General features: G+C 39.9%; 2 long non-coding RNA genes across 3 annotated transcripts; one reads left to right on the forward strand and one right to left on the reverse strand.

The window, feature by feature from the left end:
• Positions 1–603: 603 nt before the first annotated feature.
• Positions 604–2,545, reverse strand: LOC139156390 (uncharacterized). Its single transcript, XR_011557310.1, has 2 exons — positions 2,295–2,545; positions 604–1,858 (listed from the first exon to the last, which is right to left on the reverse strand). It is a non-coding gene; the product is annotated as an uncharacterized lncRNA (long non-coding RNA).
• On the forward strand, positions 1,539–21,494 carry LOC139156389 (uncharacterized). 2 transcript variants are annotated; one of them, XR_011557308.1, is made up of 3 exons: positions 1,539–1,827; positions 11,296–11,367; positions 21,382–21,494. It is a non-coding gene; the product is annotated as an uncharacterized lncRNA (long non-coding RNA). The 2 variants fall into 2 exon arrangements; XR_011557309.1 differs by lacking the exon at positions 1,539–1,827 and adding an exon at positions 1,981–2,338.
• The last annotated feature ends 836 nt before the right edge of the window (positions 21,495–22,330 follow it).

The following is a 22,330-nucleotide window of genomic DNA, read 5'->3' on the forward strand; positions in this document are numbered from 1 at the left end:
AGCAGCAGATCTCGGAGAGCGGGGTTCACACGGCCAGCGTACCAACTTACCTCACTACTGGTTCGCTTCCTCCCGCGCCACGTGGCTGGAGTGCAATCCCCAATTTAAAAAACAAAAACAAAACCCTGCCAAAAATAATGGCAACACATGCGCAGTGCCGGAAACTTGGCTTTTGCGAAAAACTCAAGGGACCAAACAGCCACATGTGGCTCACAAGCCACGGTTTGCTGACCCCTGGTCTGAGCCAATCTTATCAACTTTGGCTTGCCTAATTGTGTTGTTTATTTGTAGTCCCCTTTTGCTCTTTGCTTACAAATGGAGTAGCCCAATCTTTCTGAATACTGTAGTTACAAAAGCTCCTAAAGACCAGTTTCTTCAAGCTTGTGCTTGAGGCTGTTTTCCTATGGCAGGAAGACTGGGGCTGCTTTCTGCCTTTGTTAAAATTTTCTCCATTTCACGAAATGACGAGAGATATCAAGGGCATGAAAGTTGACGAAACAAACCGTGGGATAAATGGTACAACTGGATCCAGAATAGAATAACTCAAAGAAAAGCTAAGAGAATCACACAAACTTAGATCGTAACAAATAATGTACACAAAAATAATGTTTAATAAGATAAATTTATTCACTTTCATATCTTTTTTCTTATTGATGAATGTAATCAAGTTAGACATATGACTTATACAAATTGAATTTGAAACGGGTAACGATCTGCATGTGATTATTGAGATATTTTTCTTTTTTATTGTAATTGAAAATTAAAATAAAACTTAAAAAAAGATTTTCTCCATTTCTCCTTTAGGGGAAATATGTTATCCTGCCTCTTTTCAATATTAAGAATAAATAATATTTTAAGGGGGGGGGGGCTTCTTATACTAATATACCAATCGAAAAACTGGTTGTACCAGTTTTTTTAATAATCCTTCTGTTGCACATCAGTTGTCCTATTTAAGACCTTCAATGGTTTTCTTTTGTCTTGCTACAAAAAACCTAATATTTCTTTGCTTTGAGGCTTACAAAACATTTTGCATCTCTAATAGTACTTTGCATTTTACAGTGCCTTAATACAGTAGCCTAAATCTATGCTTGTCCTTCTTTCTATTTAGATAAATCCTCTTATAAAAAGGTTGGGAAGATGAAAAGTTAATCTTTCAGGCAGAAAGCTTTTGGGGTGCTTTCCTCCTTTAAAACCCAGAAACATGCCACATTCTCTGAGAAAATCTGCTTAATGTAGAGCTCTACCGAAGTCTTTCGACGCAAATAAAATCGGGTTCCCAAGCTAACAGATGTGTCCAAAAATTAAACCCGATAAATTCGAACACTTCAATTTCGTAGCAAACTAACAAAGGAAACGCTGCCTCGCTCTTCGAAATTCCACAGGCACAGGAAAACAGATTCCCAAAAATGCAGCCTTTCGAAGAAGTTACCGATAACCCACCTGCAATTTTATTTGCGTTTCTTTTACCAATTTGTCGTTGCCGGAGGACAAAAATTGGATTTAAAAAAAAAACACCCAAAACCACCACCCTTAGGCTAGTAAGGCTCACTCTCCTCCGGGTGTCGCTGCAGAATTAATACGCGCGGCTGGATTTGCAGATTGACTGCATGCTTTAATTGTGCAGGTTAAGCGCATGGAGGATCGGGTGAATCGGTTGGGATTTTCTATAAACAACCGGCAGCCTCGATTTCCTGAATGGACCGGTCGGCGGATTCAGACGTTTTTAAGCGATCCCGATTTTGGGCCCACTCCGTTCCGTGAAAGATGCGTCCCTTTTATGCTTCCAGGCGAGCGGGGGTTGGAGCCGCAGCAACAGCCTCGGGAAGAGTGAGTAGCCCAGGCAGAAGGACCATTTGGCCTTTAAAAAATAAATAAATTATTATTCGTTAAGCAGTCACTACGGGAGGGGCTGCTGCTTGGGGGCCCTTCGGTGTCAGGGCAGAAGGCTGCGTCGTGCCCGCCCAAGGAGGCGGCAATTGCTCCCCGTGTGCAACCTGAGTGAAACCGGAGAGAAAGGGGAAGTTGGGCGGGAGGGCGCTGCCCCCACAACAAAACGGCGTGACGTTCCCGCGCCACAAGGGGGTGAAGAGCGATTCGTGGCTTGGTCGGAGGCGGCTGGCGTTTGTTTTTCTCGCCCAGCTGTCCTCACCACGATCAAAGTGGCAGGAAAACTGTTTGCTTTCCCGGCGTGGCCCCAGCTCCACCCATACCCCGCGCTTCATATCTATTCCACCTCGTTCTCTCCCTCCCCCCTCCCCCGCTAAGTAGTTGGAAAGGCACAGCCACCTACTTACTCCGGTTAGCTTCTCTGAAGCCGACAAAAACTAAGGCGGGGCGGGTAAGTGGGGCTGAAGCGATTTGCAACCCGTCCGTTGCCAAAAGGTGGGCTTGGGAGAGGAGAGTCGTCAGCAGGGGTGGAGAGAGCAGGGCTGAATGAGCGGTGTCGCTGTGTACTTGCTGAAGAGGAACCCGCTCAGGCCGGCTGGCGGGTTCCTTCCCTACTAGGTGTAAAAAACCCTCAGGTGAAAAACCTACTAGGTGTAGAAAAAACCAAACCCTCATTCGTTTGCGCGCTCCTTGGTCATAGATCGCTGTAGACTTCCTTATCCCCCCCCCCTTCATATAGTTTATTTGAGAATAGAATTTGCAATTTTAAAAAAAATCCCTGCAAGTGGACACACCAGGAAATGGAGTGGGTGTGCGCGCAAAAGGTTAACACTTGCTGTTTACATCCATCTTGGAGGCAAACTACACAGTATTGAAGAAGGAAAAAGCTTGCTGGGTTTCAATTGATTTAAGCTGGCTTTTATCTACCTCTAGAGGATTTCCCCATTCTTCCTGCGGGTAATTTAGAGGGTAAGGGCTAAAACTGCAAAGTAAACATTGTTAAAAGGCATGCTTGTGGGTAGTAACAATTTTTTTTTAAGGAATATGATTTTGCTCCATTGGTACCGTCTGACAAGTAACTTTCTCTTATAAGAGGTCTTAGAAATAGTTCAAAGGGTAACAAACTGCCAGACCGAAGCCATTTGAGTTGGGGGTCTTTGGCCAGCCACTCTTTATGCCATTTTAAAATGTATTATTTGCTGTTGGAATTTGGCAGGGGTAATTGCATGAGGGATGTCTGCATGTAGCCATAACAAATTCCTTCTAGATGGTCAAGATGATCCTTGGTCTTTGCATTCCTGCACCTAAGGAGATAGGAGTTGCTGCAAAGTTGGTAGATGAAGACTGGTCATTGTGATGGACTTGTGGGTGTGGGGGCAAGGGATTGAACTTTTAACTGGGTGGAGAAACCCCCAGGACTTCAGATTTGTGTTTCTCCCAGATGTGCCAACATGGCTTTATTAATAAATTGGAACTTAAAGGAATATTTCGCCTCAGAATCTGATTTAATTTTGGATGCTATTTGGAACCCTGACACAACCTGTAGCTCCACTTCTCTTGCTTTTCATAAGTAAATGATAAGAATATATTCTATTATTATGAAGTTTATAATACATTCATTAGTTATAGTGAAAAGAACCAGCATGGAATAGTGATTAAATATATAGTAGCTAGATACTGAGTATGAATTCCAATCCAACCTTTGGCATAAAAACATATTGCTGACTTTAGGTCAGTCATTCTCTCAGCCCTAGGAAGAAAGCAATGGCAAAATAGTTCTGAAAACTTTGGTAAAAAACTTAAGAAATTGTCCATTTCATAGCCAACGACAATCTTGACTTGAACCGGGTACTGAAAGCCAAATGGTATGCCTATCTAATGTGTTATCATGCTTGTTAATCAGTTTATTTCTTAATATAATTGACATTCATAGAACTACAAGGAATATTTTGCAGTCTGAGGAAAATTACCTATTTAAATTGCTAAAATTAAAACAATAGTTGAAATATTTGCATAGTGAAAACAAATCTTGATTTCAATAACTCGTTAGGAATAACTGTTTTGATCTGCAAGAAATAAATATCACTCGATAGCACCAAAGAGTTTGATCTTTTTATATATCCTTGTTAGCGGATATCTTGATTTTTCTTTGTGTCAATCATCAACATAATCTTGGGCTACTGAAAATGGTCATTGTGTGGTTGCTAGGAAAACAGCAAATTATATTTTAGGAATTATGAGATGAAAAATGAACCTGACAATAGTGTAATGCCTCTGTGCCAGACCTGGCATGTTTTGGTCTGCAGGCCCCATCTGGCCCTTCAGCCATCCCTGTCGGCCCAGGGGATGGGACAAGTGGTGGCAGGGGATGAGGCAGGGTGGCGTGGTGGTAGCCCTCCACGACAATACCAGTTTCTCATAATTTTCCCTTTGGGAAAATTAATTGCTCACCCACGCTCTATGCAGATCTGTGATATTGACATATTTGAAATCATTTCTGGTCAACCTGCTGACAAAAAGAAATGTGTTGCCAAATTTAGCCTTCAAAACAGGCTCTCAAATTGAGCATTTTCTTTGTGAAGCACACCTGTAGAGTATACTGGCTTATCTAGGAATGATAGCAGAAAATTCTGGACATAAAAAAGTGCTTTGTTACACATTACAAAATTTTATAAATTCATATGACCATAGCTTGAAAGGTAAAATTTCCTTTTGAGATATCCTCAACTTCTGCTGATTTCATGGATACATCAATACAATTGTCTTATAAGAGGCTTTACAACAAAAGTGGATTTGATGAGTTGGCCTATTAATGACTGTTAGTCATTATGTGTTTATTTAATTGTGTTGCCTATTGCTTCAATCTAAGCACTTTAGGATATAAAAAGGTAAATGTAAAGGTTCCCCTAGCAAAGGGGTAGGCAAAGTTGGCTCTTCTATGACTTGTGGACTTCAACTCCCAGAATTCCTGAGCCAATCATGCTAGCCCAGGAATTCTGGGAGTTGAAGTCCACATGTCATAGAAGAGCCAACTTTGCCTACCCCTGCCCTAGCACAAGGGGCTCTTCTATGACATGTGGACTTCAACTCCCAGAATTCCTGAGCTAGCATCATTTGCTTAGAAATTCTGGGAGGTGAAGTCCACAAGTCATAGAAGAACCAACTTTGCCTATCCCCGCCCTAGCACATATGTGCCAGTCATTCCCAACTCTAGGGGGCAGTGCTCATCTCAGTTTCTAAGCTGAAGAACCAACACTGTCTGATGGTGAGTCCATGGTCATGTTGCTGGAATGACTAAATGCTGAAGGTGCATGGAACGCTATTACTTCCCATCAAAGAGGTATTGCATTTTTACATGCTTTCGAACTGCTATGTTGGCAGAAGCTGAGGCAAGTAATGAGAACACAGCACTAGGGATTCAAACTGCCAACCTTTTTGATCAACAACCTCAGTGTCTTAGTCACTGAGCCACCACATCCCCTAACTCTAGGATATAGTAGTTACTAAAATTATTACACAACAATAATAGAGTTCAAACAGATAAGTTACATAGATTAGAGACAAACCTGTCTATAGAAAGAAAAGTTGGTCCAAATTTGAGTTCTTAAATTGATGCAATCATTTCTACTCAAAATTCAAGCAACTGTTATTGATTACTGTATTCATTAGACTGTCAAGGTTCCGACATATGCCCTAATTAACTCATGAGACTTGAGCCAAGCTTCAAAAGAAATCCAATGATTTATTAGGAGCAGAATGCTGGCATGTACTTGGATGAGGTTTGCCCTGCTGGTGCGTAATTTACAGCTTACCCTTGACCCTGTTTCCTCCCTCCTCACTGGGCATGTCATAAATGACACTCTCCAATGGACCACGTTGGCTAACTCTGGTAACCTATAATCAGAGGAAAACATTTATGGAATGTATCTCCAAGCAGCTCCATCAGGTACACACACCCCCCTTCTTATGGCAACTTGAAAGCTAATTTGGAAGGCTTAGCAAGTAAACACAGACTTTATAGAATATAAAAGGATAGGCATATATTCAATTGGTTGGGGAATGAAATAGAGTTTAAGGTTTTTTTAATAAAATTGTACACCAAGTTCTTGGTACTAGGATTACTCTAAAATTCTAACTCATGCAACTGCACAGACTGGGAAAATGACTGCAGTGGAATAGTCTGAAACGTAACAGTGAAGAGTAACCATCTCTGCTACCCATCTTGCCTATCTAATGGTTCAAGGCATCCCTGTGCTTTTAGGAGAAAAGGGACCAAAGATAAACTATATGTTTATCTTTATTATCCGCCCCGCGTCTACGGAGAGGGGTGGCATACAAATCTAATAGATAGATAGATAGATAGATAGATAGATAGATAGATAGATAGATAGATAGATAGATAGATAGATAGATAGATGATAGATAGATAGATATGTGATGTCTTGAGATCTCATTTGGCCCACTTTGATACAATTTTCACTGGTTTTCCCTGTAAGTAGATAAAGCTTCCAGAATAGAATATAGGAGATAAGAGATACAGGGTGGGATGGGATAGGATAGGACAGTGATAGCTAACCTTTTTCTTGTTGTGTGCCAACAGCGCATGCACATGCTGGTACCCATAATGCAGTGTGCCCCCACACTCCCCCAGCCATCCGCTTATGTGCATGTGACCCCCATGCTCGGGCATATGTACGCGACCCTCACACCCCGTTTTGGGCCTAGTAGGCCTCCCTGCAGCCTCCTGGGACCAAAAATGGGCTGCCTCCCATACTCCCCCCACCCACGTGCATGCACACATCTGCATGCGCCCAGCGCATCCCAAAAAACAGCTGATGGGAGGCGTGTGTGCATGCCCAGTGGATTTGAACTGAGCAACGGCTCGCATGCCTGCAGAGTGGTCTCTGCGTGCCAGCTGTGGGACACATGCCATAGATTCACCGTCACAGGGATAGGATATCCAACTCTGCTTAAACCAGGAGTCCTTATACTATTCTCAACAAATGGTTGCCCAATCTTTTCTTGAAATCTCCAGAGATGGATCACCCACAACTCCAGAAGGAAAGCTGTTCCATTGATTGTTCTCATTGTCAAGAGATTTCACCTTAATTTCAGGTTGCATCTTTCTTTGATGAGCTTCCACTAATAGCTTCTTGTTCTACAGTGAGGTGCTTTGGAAAATAAGTCAAACCTCTCTTCTCTTTTCAGCCCATCAAATACTGCAGGACAGATATCATGTCACCCTTAAACTTCCTTTTTGTTAGGCTAGATATAATAATAATAATAATAATAATAATAATAATAATAATAATAATAATAATAAAAATAAAAATAAAAATAAATAATTAATAATTTATTAGACTTGTATGCCGCTCCTCTCCGGAGACTCGGGGCAGCTCACAGCAACATACCTCTCTGTTCATTGTACAGTTTAGCCTCCAGGGACCTTTCAAGGGTTCCAGCATCTTTTTTATATTTTGGTGACCAGAATTGGATGCAGTTATTCCAAGTGTGGGTTTACTAGTGCAGTATAAAGCGGTACTATCACATCTCTTGATCTTGATGCTATCCCTCTATTGATGGAGCGTAGGACTGCATTAGCCTTTTTGGCAGCCCACTAATATAAAGGCTTTTTTATTGCCTGGGCATATATGAATGAAGCAGAAGTAGTACAGAATCACTTTGTGACCATATCAGAAGTGGGTTCCTCCCAGTTCGGACCAGTTCGCATGAACTAGTAACAACCCGATGGTGATGTCACAATGATGTTATGCAACCAGTTTGGTCGGTGCCGGTCCATAGAGGATGCTATCTTTTTTAAAGACAGTATATACATTATTATTATTATTATTATTATTATTATTACTTGGATTTGTATGCCGCCCCTCTCCGAAGACTCATACATACATACATACATACATACATACATACTATACATACATACATACATACATACTATACATACGTGTCACATGTTTTTGCTGAATTTGAAAATTAAGGGAGACTAGGATAGATCTATTTCGGCCTTGTTCTGGCGTCATCAGCTAGCCATGCCCTCACTGGAACTTGAAGTTGTAGTTTGAGTTTGCATTCAGCAAAAGTAAATACTGTATAAGCTCTGGTAATTGGATGAATTATAGTAGAATTTGAGCAAGCAGTGGGATAATTTAAATACATCTTGCCAGAGAAAGAAGCAATGAAATCCTGTTTGGGAACATTTATGCGACACAGCCCAAGGCCGCTCTTATTAAACTTTGCCCTGTCAGTGAAAGCGGAAATGTAAAAGTGCTGTTACACTCTGTGACACAATAACTGTCAAAAAGATGCATACTTTTAATAATATTCAAACTTGCTTCAGCTTTTTGCATGAAATTGCATTTCTGTACTGCATTTAAGGAATTGCTTTATTGCCACTATTGAGTTAAAAGTGCTAACTGAACAAGTATAAGTATAAATAAAACAATACCCAGCATGAAATACACTTTCCAAACTGCTACTCCCCCTTCCTGCTTGTGTTTGCATCTGTGTGAAATCACTCTTCAAGGTTGTCTTCTGTTTCAAGTGTGCCGCTCTTTACCGGCAAAGCGGTCAATTTTTCTCCTTGTTTTGCTGATATTTTCTATCACCATATCACAAACTGGGTGGGGGATCTCCATTTAACAGGCATTCTAGCAGGAAACGGTAGGCCTGACTTCTGAAATCAGTGTATGTGCCTCTCAAGGGTAGCTTACTTTCTCTTCCACATACATATTTGGGCATTTTCCAAGTTAAAACAATGTCAAAGAAAGAAGAAACATTTGGGGGGAAATGTTAGAGTTAGAAATATCTTCAGAACAGAAAGTGGCAGACCAACCCATGATTTAAAAGCTAGCCAGGTTCTGCAGTATTGAAGTAGTGAATTAAAACTGATCAGCTGCTGGGCAACTATTTCTGTTCATGGTTATGACAGAGGAAAATGATTGAAAATAATACATGCTGAGAAGCTTGTTAGAAGCCTGGAAGGAAGCTGATGTCAAAAATAGGAAATGTAGTGGGGCAGGGATGATAAGGAAAACGCCGAGGGGAGCATTGCTGATGGAAAGAGCAAAAGGCTGGAAGAGAAAGGACTGAAATGAATGCTAGCTAATAACCAGAGTAGAGATGTTTTAGCACCACACAACTCTCCAAAACCAAACCTCTGATCAACTTCTCTATTGATCATTTGACTTCTCCTCCAAGATAATAGATGAAATCTTCACATCAACAATTATATGAGGGTCGCCCAGAAAGTAATGCACTATATTTTTTTTCTCAACCTACAGTAATGGTATAAATGCGAAACTTTAGATATACAGTACATTATTTGAATTGTCAGGAGTGCCTGTGTAAATTTTGCGTTTCTTCAGATAGTGCAGCTGCAGCAGTTTTTCAAAATGGCGCCTGTAAGTGATGTACATTACAAGCAGCGTGTCGTCATTGAATTTCTCACTGCAGAGAAAGAAACTATTGGGAACATTCACAAACGTTTGTTCCCTCAGACCTCCACTTGTTTGGGCCATTAAGGGATGTCATTCGCAGAAGACATTTTGAGGATGACGAAGAGGTGATTCGCACAGTGTAGAAATGGCTTCGTGACCAGAACAAGGAGTGGTACCGACAGGCATAGTTCCCTCTAAGCTGAGCAGTGAGCAATCGCTCACTTAAAAATCATCATCAACTCAGAGTTTTCCAAACCTGCCCAGAAGCCGAGAGGGTAAGAGTGAGAGGGAAGGAGAGAGAGAGGAACAGATAGAAAAAAGAGAGGAAGAAAAAGAAAAAGAATGGGAGTAAGGAAGAGAGAAAGAAAATCAAAATCTAGTTTGAAACTAGCTCAACTATTTAAGTGGCATTTTGATATTGATAGAGTTGCCCTATTATGAGCTCACTGTTATAGACACACAGTACAGTATTTTATTTTGAAATTCTCTGAGGCAAAACAGGGTGGGTTTTTTGTTTGTTTGTTTGTTTATTTATTTATTTATTATTTCTGTGCCGCCCAGTCCCAAAGGGACTGCCGCTCAGACACTATACTTTTCCGCCCACCCCCCAAAAAAATTAGAGGGAACACTGCCGACAGGGCATACACGCCCTTGTGTCTTGCTGGAGAAAGGCCATAGAACAGGACAGAGATTACATGGAAAAATAGGGAGTGTAGAAGAAACATCATTCTTTCTTGTATGTAAGTTTCATTGTGTTCAATAAATGTTGAAGAAAAAAATATGGTGCATTACCTTCTGGGCGACCTTCGTAATATAACTTAATAATTGTGTCTCTCCCAAGGTGGTGATGAAACAAAGGCATATCATGGGTTAAAAATTGATTTTGCCAATAAGATGTGCCCTCTTAAGTTGTCAGTCAATAAGTTATATTTGTCATCTCAAATAGTAAAAGAACTAGTGCATAATCTCTAATACTGTACCGTGACTCATTGTATCAGATTGATGTTGGTCCCAGTCAGATTAGGAATTAGTAATTCTAAAGTGGTCTGAAATGTATGCCCATATATGACTTACATAATAACTTACATTGTTTGAAATGGTATAAAGTTTCCTGCCTTTCCTGGAGGTTGGACTAGAAGATTTTTAAGGTCCCTTCCAGAACTGTCATTCTATACTTGAACAATTATTGCATAATGTTTGAAATGTAATTTTCAGTCTGCTGGGTAAATTTGACTACAGAAAACTTTGGGAGGATTTTTGTTGTTGTTATACTGGAATGATATTTGTCTTCATATGTCTAAAGCATCAATAAATAATATCAGTTATTCTAAAGACCTTTGTTCTTTACCCTTACAATCAAAACACAGAAGTATCTTTTAATCCAAGGTTGCATTGCAAAATGAATGCATTTCAAAGACTATTGAAGTACATTTGAATGTAAATCTTTAAAGGTTTGACATATTTTAAAAAGCAGTTATCTAGTTGTGTCACTGTAGCTCTTCTAACAAGCAGAATCTAAAGTAGTTTGTCACATGAAAAGCTAGTAAAAAGGAAGCCTTATGCATGCTTCCCCAAGCACATTCATCTCAATATTACATGCTCTAAGATATGTGTGTGTGTGTAGAATTTCCCATTTCTGTGCTCTCTGGAATTGTTAAAACATTCAGGAGCACTTAGATTTTTAACTGGATTTACAAATAAGCAGAGCACTCTAATAGTGCTCCACCTCATTGCACACATATTTTTATGTTAAGAGTTCTTGCTAAATTGAGGCTAGTTGTCTGAAACATGCTTACCATAATGTAAATTCCATTGAAATCAGTGGGGTTTATTTCTGTGCCAACTTGGATTGGATTGTAGGAATCCAGTTGAGGGCAAAGAGGTGAGAGGAATTGTAATTCATTTGAAGCTATTATTATTTAACAAGAGCAAATTCTCTCTTGCTACACAGGAGTCTTAACTTGTTGTGCCTCATATTCTGTGGATCATTAGGAAAAATATATTCAAAACAAGATACTAATTGGTAAGTGGCCTTCATACACCCTTATAGAGATCATTGTGGTTACATTTTCAGTGGAGAATCTGGCACATCAACTTAGAAAAATAGAAACATAGAAGATTGACAGCAGAAAAAGACCTCATGGTCCAGCTAGTCTGCCCTCGTACTCTTTCCTGTAACTTTGATAATAAAGACAGAATATGCTTGCATATGCAAGGTTATGTTTGGTAGTTTCATTATACAGTACTTTCATTATAAATCATAATGAAAGGAAAGTTACAGACTTAGCTAGCCAATTAGGCTTGAGCAGTGGGTAAAATCTGTACTGTATGCATAACATAGTTTGAGCAGAATGTTTAGGTATTCAGCTTTTCTGGGGTTTTACTACCATTCTGATTCCAACCACATAGTTATTGTATAGAATGTATAGTATATGGTTCGGTTTGCTTAAAATGTGAAGCAAATTCAGCCAAATCTTAGTCTATATTCCACTATTGTAAGCGGGGATTTAGACATTTTGAGTATGGCTTCTTTTTCATATCAGTTGTCTTCACTTTACTGGTTTCTAAACAGCTGACAATTAAATTTTGTGTTTCATACCACTAGCTTAATCCATGGATTGTATTGGACAGAACCTGGGGCTGGGAATGAGGCCAGTTGTTTTGAGATCACACAATGAAAGGTCCTAATCTAAAGTGTGGTTAAATATTGTAAATTATCTTGTGGCTTCATAGGCTTCATTTAAGACAGCAACAATTAAATACAGTATTGTGTGTTTGTTTAGAATATAATCCGAAGTTGTTATGAATTTCCTACATACTCAATTCAGTGGTGGCGAACTTTTCTTGGTTTGTGTGCCAAAGGGGGGGAGTGTGGGGAGATTGTGCGTGTGAGTGCCCACACCCGTAATTCCATGTGATGCCCCACACATGCATGCATGACCTTCCCCCGCTCCCGGCACACAATGGCACACCTGTTTTTGTCTATTGACCTCTCTCTTCAGAGCTTTTCTAGAAGCCTGGGGAGGGCAACAGCCGGCCTTTTCCACTCCCCCCCCCCAGAGGCCCTCTGGAGGCAGAAACTGTTTGTTTGGCAATTTACAGTTAGATTGTGAGGCCCATTTTTTTGCCATTTCGGGCCTCTAGAGGGCCTCTGGGGGAGTGGAGAAGGCCATTTTCATCTTCCCCAGACTCTTGGAAAGGCTCTAAAACCTGTGGAGAGCAAAAAACCAGGACTTCCGGTCCAAACGGAAGTCAGCAAATGGAACATTTCAGCCTTCCGGAGGACTTTTGGGGGTAGGTGGGAAGGCCGTTTTTGCCCTCCCCAGACTCCGAGAAAGGCTCTGGAGTATGATGAGAGCAAAAAAATGGGCCTTCCCCACCCCTTCTGAAGGCTGGAAACAGCCTGTTCCCTGACTTCCAGTGGGCTCAGAAGGCCTGAAAATCAGCTGGCCAGCGCACACATGCCCGCTGGACCTGAGCTTGCGTGCTCACTTGTGGCATGCGTACCATAGGTTCGTCATCATGGCTCTAATTAATTATCCATTTGATTTAAATGTACTGGTAAAATAGTGGATTAAAAATTGGTACTCAGATTGACTGTTGCAAGGAGAAAAGGACTAACATGAAGTTCCTATCCCCAGTTCCACTATGTATGTGTGCACGCCTCCCAGCAGGCAAACTAAACAGGATTAGACCTGATTGTTATTTAGAGGTACCACTATGAAATTCCAGAATTCTAAGCCAGTCTCTAAGTCTAAAGTTAGAAAATCATTCTGAAAAAAAGGAAATAGCAAGTAGAAAACATGGGCATATCCATGAAATAATCATGGTCGAGCTTTATTTGAAGGAGACTTTATTTTACATGCTCCTCTGTTTACTTTGTATGTAAGAAATGTAAATATTTAGTTCTGTAACTTTCCATTTTGTTTCCAGGATATAAAATTTAAAATGTCATTAATAATTGTAGAGTTTAAATCAATCTGAGCTTATACAATCTAGTTTTTCTTATTAAGTATGGTGTAAAATGAAATATAAATATAAACAATATCAATGTTTTTTTAAATAGCTTTATATAATAATGCACCTGTAAAAGAAGAGGAATTGCTTTTAATGATTTTACAATACAACATTGGTACAAATGAATATTGAAATAGGCTTCTTGTTTAATTGCAAAGAGAGAATTATTTCAAAGATGGTATATAATAAATAGTTCATCATTTGAGATTCTGTAGGGGGAGAGCCTTATTTGCCGTGACAAAAAAAAAATCAAGTGTCTGGTAACATTTTTTTTGACTAACCAATTTTTATTTAAATGCATACACTTTCACAAACTGCCACTCACTTCATCAGTTGCATAAAATAATGAGATTGATGTAGCGATGGTAAAGAGGAGGAAATAAGTTGTTTATGCATTTGCAAGTTATATGGAAGACAGATTACAATACCGTATCAACAAAAAAAATCTAATGTGTTAAATTGGACTTTCCAATTAAAATTAGAAATATATTTTTGGAAGTATTAAGAAAATATAGTATACTATTTTATTTGACCCGTTGAGCTAATTAAACATTCAATGTTCATAAATTAATGCCAGTAATAAGCCCTATATGGTTTGTGTAGTTCTATTTCACCATACCTATTTAACTTAATTTAATTTATTTGATTTATTTGCTGCCCAATCCCATGGGACTCAGGGAGGCTTACAACAATGAATAATATAGCACAATATTACAACAAGTCAAATATTAAATAATAAAAATAGTAAAAAAAAAACCCCAATTAAACTACAAACAAAAAACCACTAGTTAAACTAAACAATCATATACACATACATATCAAGCGAATCTTAATTTGGCCATGACTAGATGTTAACCTCATGTCCCCCAGGCCAGCAAAGCCAGGTCTTCACAGCCTTTCAGAAGGCCAGTAGGGTGGGAGCAGTACAGACATGGGGTGGCGGGATAATTGGTTCCAAAGAGCCAGGGCAGCCACAGAGAAGGCTCTCCCCCGTGGACCCATCAACCTGCATTGCTTAGTCGATGGGACCTGGAGAAGGCCAACCTTGTGGGATCTAATTGGCCTTTGGGAGGTATGCTAATATAATTTACTAATCTAGGTAAATGTTAATATATATTGTTAATCTATGTATGAACTGCCACACTCTAAATAAATAAATAACAATAAAAATGAACTGTGACATCATTACATTATCATTTACTATTCCCCTACCAGCTCTAAAAGTTCTATAATCTACCGTGTAATAACCATAATGTATGTTTTTACTGTGTATGTAATGATTAAATAATTTCTCTCAGATCCAAAATCAATTTAAATCAGCTTTTGTTTAGAAGTTGTATATTAGCTTCCAAATAATGTTGGATAGCAGGTATTGTAAAAAGATATAGTTAGCTATTATAATGGTTTGGCCCCTCAGAATGACTGTGAAAATCATCAAAAGATTTCAGCAAGTTACACTGAATGAAAATAGTTATCTGAGATGTGTGTGTATGTGTATGTGTGTGTATTTTCTCTAGAGAGAGACCATGACTGCATGAAAAAAACCACTGTTAATTAGAGAATTTGGAATGTGTGTTTATTGAGTTAAAGTTTATAGAGAGACTCCAAATGGTAAAGGTCTTTGAATAGAGTACACTAGATATAAAGTGAGTAGTCTATCTGTAAAGCAGTATAACATTCTGATTTTGGAAGGAAAAATATTTTAATTGTAGTTGCATTTGTAGCACCTATTGCCCTTCCCCCTAAATGAAATCTGCCTCTTCCTTGTCTTGGATACAAATCTATTTATTTATTTATTGGATTTGTATGCCGCCCCTCTCCGGAGACTCGGGGCGGCTAACAGCAATAATAAAACAGCATATAATAATAATTCAATACTAAAAACAATTAAAAACCCATTATTATAAAAACCAAACATACATATAGACATAACATGCATAAAATTGTAAAGGCCTAGAGGGAAAGAGTATCTCAGAAATCTAGGAAAAGAATACAACTTCTTTAAAGGTTTTTAAGATTCTAGTTCCCATCTTCTTGGAGGGCTGATTGCTAACACTGAGCCGCCCCGAGTCCGCGGAGAGGGGCGGCATACAAGTCCAATTAATAAATAAATAAAATAAACTATGCTGACTAAATAGGAGCTGGAAATCTCACATCATTTAGAACAGTGATTTTCAACCTTTCTTGAGCCACGGCACATTTTTTACATTTATGAAACCCTGGGGCACATTGAGCGACGGGGGGAGGGGGGGGCTAAAAAAAATTTCGACAAAAAAATTCTCTTTCTCTTCCTGCCTTTCGCTCTATTTCTTTCTCCCTCCCTCTTTCTCTCCCTTCATCTTTCTCTCTCTCCATCCCTTTCTTTCTCTTCCTTCCTTCCTCTTTTTTGCTTTCTTTCTCTCTCTCTCCCTCCCTCCCTCCCTCTATGTCTTTCTCTCTCTCTCCTTCCATCCCTCCCTCTCTCTCTCTCCCTTGCTTTCTTTCTCTTTCTCTTGCTTTCCTTTTCTTGTTCTTTCTCTCTCTCTTGTTCTTTCTCTCTCTCTCTCGCTCTTTCTCTCTCTTGCTTTCTCTCTCTCTCTGAGCTTCGCGGCACACCTGACCATGTCTCGCGGCACACCATTGAGCCGCGGCACACTGGTTGAAAAACACTGATTTAGAAGGCACAGATATTTCTTCTTGATGTACTGTATTTCCTTGTTTGGATCCTTAATGAGAGTTATCATGAGACTCAATAGTCAGCCCTGATCAGCCATAGGAATGCATTTGATTGACGCCAAGTGTCCTACAGTTTCCTCCATGGGAAAATAGAAGTAATTTCTCTAATCTCCTAGGAATACAATATTTTTTTGGTAGGCTCATTATAACTTTGAATGGTCACTGAATGAAAGGTTATCAGTTGAAGACTACCTGTATACATAGTTTTCAATTTTAACATGCAGTTTTCTTGAAGAATACTCTGAAAGACTTAGAGGAATAACCCCTGAATTATTTTTGAATCTATGGTTCATAATTAACCAAATTAAATAGTGGTGGGAGACTATGCAGTATAATATTCAAATAGATAAAGTTATGGCTTTCTGTTGGTTCATTCCCTTTGCTTAATTACTGCTGCAGCATACACATTTATTATTGTTGAGCTTTAATCATTCGAGCACTCTGAATTTTCAAATAGCAACTCCTGTAGTTACAGATAAAAGGTTTGTGCCAGGCAGTACAGAAAAAAACTGCAGAGAAGAAACCTGTACGTGCACAGGAAAAATATTTTCTTAATCCAATAATATTAAAACTCCCACCCAGTCACATGACATCATACCAGCCACACCTACCAGGTTTTGTGGCTCCCAGTGTTTTCTGTAGGAAACTGGTGTCTGTCTCCTCTCTTCATCCACCTCTCTCTCACACATACATATACACTTTTAGAGTTTAGCATAGCATGCAGGGAGCCAAAAAGAAAGAAAGAAATATATTGGCAATTAAAGCATTCATTCGATTTAATGTTTGAAAGATTGAGAAACTCAGCTCTCAAAGGAAGTCAGTCTACCCCCTATAAGTTAGATGAGTCTCAATAAAGGGGACATTTGCCAAAGCCAATTGGAGCTAATTGCAGCTAAGGTATAAATAAGTACTTCTAGACTTTATTCCTACCCTTTCAGTACGAGAGAAGCCCTATTTAGAAGAGTCTGAACTTCTATTCCCAAGAGTAGTGCATATCTGTGAACAGTATCTCTGTTTTCTTTGGATTTAATTTCAGTTTGGTCTCCCTCATCGAGTTCATTATCAGACTCAATCCCTGAAAGTGGATAAGTTGCAGTAGAAATAACTCTCCTTGGCATACTGATAACCCCCAGATCTCCAGCTGAGTTTTCCCAGTAGTAGAGCCCAGAAAGCTCACTGTGGATATTGAACACCATGAGACCACAAGGTTAGAGCCCTGAGGAACACCAGAAGACAGCGTATAGGTTTTGAAAAGTAATCCGTTGTTTCACCTTCTGGACTAGCTGGGCAACAAAGATGAAAATCATTGCAGAACAGTTCTTCCCAAACCCAGTTATGCCAGTTGATTTAGAACAGCAGCCTGAAAACCTTTGGGCAAACCAGAGACCAGTTCTGTGGAGAGAGGTTTTTCCATGGGCCGGAGGGGCGTGGTTTTGCATGCTGCCTGCATCCCACAGATGGGGCTTCATTTGTTTGCATTACCTAGGTTCTGGCATGTCGTGGTCCAATGCCAGTCCAGGGACTGGGGGTGGGAGACCCCTGATTTAGAAGGATTTCATATTTGAGAGTAGTACACCATCACACCAAAATGACACAAAATGACACTCTAAGACACTTTTCCCCCCCCTTTCTCCTCCCCCCCTTGTGTGTGTGTGTGTGTGTGTGTGTGTGTGTGTGTGTGTGTACACTCTCGAACCATTTCCAAAAACAGGTGAGGGCTGGGGGGGGGGTTCTCTCTTATTCTTTGGGTGCTTTTTATCATATGTTTTAAATCACTTCTCTCTCTCTCTTGTTTCTCTCTCTTTCCTCTCATTCTCTGCCTCAATCATTTTCTCATTTCTCTTTTTTCTCCCCTTTTTGCTCTCATTTCTCTCCCTTCCTCTCCTTTTCTCTCTCTCTCTTGCTTTCTTTCTCTCTCTTTCATTTTTGCCTGTTTTCTCTTTCTTTCTTTCTTTCTTTCTTTCTCTCTCTCTCTCTTTCTCTCTCCCCCTCTCCCTTTCTCTCTCTCTCTCTTGCTCTCTCTCTCTCTTGCTCTCTTGTACACCACACCGGCAACAGCGGCATCGGGCAGTAGCCGCGGTGCGGCGGGAGGGCAGTCGGCTGCGAGCGGGAGCTCCAGGGCAGAGGCACCGATGGCGGTGGCTGGACATGTTGCTGGACGCCATACATGCTGGCACTGTGCTGGGCATGGGCGCAGGGCTGGCACCTCCATCCTGGCCCATCCAGCAGGCCATTGCCAACCCCGCAGTGCCAGCATGTACAGCATCCAGCAACACATTCAGCCGCCATCGGTGCCTCCGCCATGCAGCTGCCGGAAAACTTGGAAGGCGCGAAGAAGGAAGCTCAGCTTCCGGTCTCACAACTTTTTGCTCTTCGCACCCTCAGCAAAAAGTTGCGAGACTGGAACCTGAGCTTCCTTCTTCACAGCACACCTGACCATGTCATGGAGGTTTCTCCCCACCCAACAGCTGCAACCAACAACCAAACTGTTGGGTGGGGAGAAACACCCCTGGGTCAGAGACCCTTGCCGCCCAGCTGCTTTGGCTCTCTGGACCACCCTCACCCCTGCCAATCCTCTCTTCGCGGTTTCCTTTTGGCAGGAGAAATGGAGAGAGGAAGGAAGGAAGGAAGGACTTTTGGTGGGGGGGTAATTTTTTTTAATTTTTCTCTCAACATACATTCAAACAATAAAGTGTACCATCTAATTTTCCATGAATAAAATGTATTTTGTTAGTAACTAATATGAATCATCAAAAAAGTTGCAGTTTTTTTTCTAATTTTGTCATCCAGTTACATACATAAATTCCCTCCTTAATGTTCAAGGCTTGCCTTGAAGGGACATAAACAGTACCGGTACACGGTACAGGTTCCGCCAGAAATCTGACAACACCAAAGGGTTCCCCTGAAGAAAAAAGGTTGAAAAACACTGGCCTAGAACATTAAGTGAGCGTTCAATGATAATGCTTAGTGACATATGCAATAATCAAAGCTAATAATTACATATAGGTTTAACGTTAGCTAGCCTCACTGGATTGTTTATTTATTTATTTATTTATTGGATTTGTATGCCGCCCCTCTCCGCAGACTCGGGGCGGCTAACAACAGCAATAAAACAGCATATAATAATAATCCAATACTAAAACAGTTAAAAACCCTTATTATAAAACCAAACATACGTACAGACATACCATGCATAAAATTGTAAAGGCCTAGGGGGAAAGAGTATCTCAGTTCCCCCATGCCTGGCGGCAGAGGTGGGTTTTAAGCAGCTTACGAAAGGCAAGGAGGGTGGGGGCAATTCTAATCTCCGGGGGGGAGTTGGTTCCAGAGGGCCGGGGCCGCCACCAGTGTTGTGGCTATTTAATCTAAAAATTAGTCAATTGTTGCAAGCTCGAATTGTTAATATCGTTTACAAGAAGCATATATTCATCAATAAACAAGGGTAGGCTAATTTTGAAATTTTAATTTTGAACATACAAGAACTAGGTAACCCTGCCAAAAGTGAAGGGCTACCATTTTTTTTACTACCACACTGTGGGTGTGGCTTATGCAGGACACCCTGTATTTTCTTTCAACACCTTTCAGTGCAAATTGGGTGCTCTGGGGTGGAATTCCATTTTCACTATCCCACTGTGGTGACGGCGGCCCCTGTCCGGGCAGTAGCCCACCCCTGCCTGCCCAGTAAACTCAGGCTATTACTACTTCTCAGTTTAAAAACTATATTATCTGTGGTAGCTGGTTGATGGGGGAGGGGCTTTTCACCTCTTCACCTGTGATTGGTCTAAGTGCTACATGGTCATAAGGGTTTTATGAGCTAGAATAATACCACATTTCTATATATAGTATAAAGTAATCTTAATGAATCTGAACAATATTGCAGTGAGTATCAGTATTGATTGCTACTTAGGGCCCAGCTGAGTATGGGTTTATAATACTTGTTTGTATGTTAACACTTCGAAATATGCAGAACAGGTTTCCATGTGCTCCACACAGTATCATAGTGTTTTAAACAGCATTGTGTCTTCATGAGCAATTTAACCCAAGCCATTCTGCTTTCGATCTATTTTCTAGTATTGGGTAGACTATTGTTAGATTCAAAGTCTACTCCTATAGTGCAATGAATGTCTGCTGCAAGGCTGCCAGCATTCAAGGAAATTCACATCTTCTGCTCCATCTCATAAAAGATCACGTGGGTCAATGTAAGCTTTTTAAATAATTGAGGAATGGAGGGATACAGCAAAGCAGTAGGATGAGAGGCAGTTTTTCAGAAGAGGTAGCAAATGCTTTCCTGAGATTTTATAATGGAAGGATGTGGTATTCAAAGACTGCTAATGTGAATTGGAATGTACTTTCATGCATCCATATTTTTTTCCTTCCTATCTTTGTAGCTGCTGCAATATGCCAACAGCCTATTGATTTTTCTTAAGAAGTAGTTAATAAAAGTGTAGGAAGTAATGGCTATAATGTTAATGTAACATAATACTCAATGTTTGCTGAATTATGAACTTTATTTATGTTATCTTTAAATAATCTAGAATTCCAGTGGTGTCTGGAATCCCACATTCTTTTAAAAAAAATAGTTTTATTGATACGTTTTTTTTCTTTAACATCCATAAGTGTTCAGTGGAGAGTGTGTTATCTGGGTCAATATATTTTGCATAAAATTCTCATAGTGATATTACCATTTAAATATACATAATCTTACTTTTTCAACTTCTAACATTTGTTTATACATAATAATCATAATATGTTCTATTATATTTCAGTATACATATTATTTTCCCAATTTCCACTTTCTATGTCTTTTTTCCTAACACTTATTAGAATAACCACCATGTTAAAAAGTATGTCTATTCATCCATGGATGGATAGAAGCCTACATTCTTGATTTCTGTTCTCTTATCGTGCCACGATTTTGAAAATGTAATTAACCAGTCTGAGTTACTGAATTTTCTCCAATGTAATCTTGAAAGAGGGATTGCTGTGTTCGTATGCTGCAGCTACTTCTTTGATTATTAAATATTGAATATCCAAAACCAATTTGAGCTGTAAGTTGAAACTGACTATTTATGGTAGTTAAGATGCTGATGAGAACTCAGCTAGGAGTCTAGAACTTCGATTTATGAAAATCAAATTAGTTCCATTTAGGGCCAAAACAAAAAGAAATTTCCAAGATTCCTTTCCTACTGGAATTTTAAAAAATTAAAATTAAAAAAAATAAATCCGCTTTTACATATGCTGAAAAGAAAAATAAATGGAAGAAATAACATTCTAAACCCTGCAATGTTAATTTTTTTACCCACAGATATTGGGAGAAGTGCATACTCTCATCTCTGCTGGCAAGAAAGTGACATTCTGTACTCTTCTAAAGGACAATACATCAAGGCTGACTGTGCAGCTAAATTGAATAGCAGTCGTACCATGGGATGTATAAAATCCAAAAGCCCCTTCCCGCACACTATTCTAGACGATGGAAGCAGGGAAGTCGGCAAATTCGATAGTGGATGTAACCTTGAAAAATCTTCCCTTATTCAGGCAAACTCTGGGATACCATCTTCAACAAACACTGCAGTGCTGGACTTTGCTCACCGTCTTTCCCTTGAGATTCTGGATCAAGCTGTGAAGCAATGGGCAATAAATGAAAGCAAATACAGTGACATCCCGTTCATAGAAAGCGAAGAGCCATGAACTGTGGGGCTTCGCTTCCCCACATGCCTGTGAGGCATCTCGTGTTTTGGTGCTAGCACAAATAAAGCAACATTCATATGAGAGCATTTGTGATTTTAAAAGTCATCATACATACAGCCAATCCTGATTGAGGTAACTTTTTGCCTTTAGTTGTAATAGAACCACAACATCATCAAATGGTTCTAGAGCTAGTATGTATTTCAGTATTCTGGTAAGTCCCATTTCAGTATCTACAGTACAGGAATATAATAATGCAACAGAGCAAAGTATAAGTACCCTTAAAAGCAAAATCAGTCTTCCCTCAACTAAATAGCTATGAGGGGAGGAGCGTTTGGGTCATCATGTCAGAATAGGGTTTTAACTGTATAATTCCTATTGAGCTAAACAGCAGATGTCAAACTGGCGGCCTTGAGTCCAGATGTGTCACGCGCAGGCCAAGTCCACCCCAGAAGGGAAAAAACATCACGAAATGTCATGTGGCAACGTGACGGTGTGAGTTTGACACCCATGCATTAAAGTATTTTAGAAAAAAGGAAGTCAATGGAAATATGGTGCTTAACTGCCCC

The sequence above is a fragment of the Erythrolamprus reginae genome, chromosome 1, assembly GCF_031021105.1.
Source record: "Erythrolamprus reginae isolate rEryReg1 chromosome 1, rEryReg1.hap1, whole genome shotgun sequence".
NCBI classification, from domain to species: domain Eukaryota; kingdom Metazoa; phylum Chordata; class Lepidosauria; order Squamata; family Dipsadidae; genus Erythrolamprus; species Erythrolamprus reginae.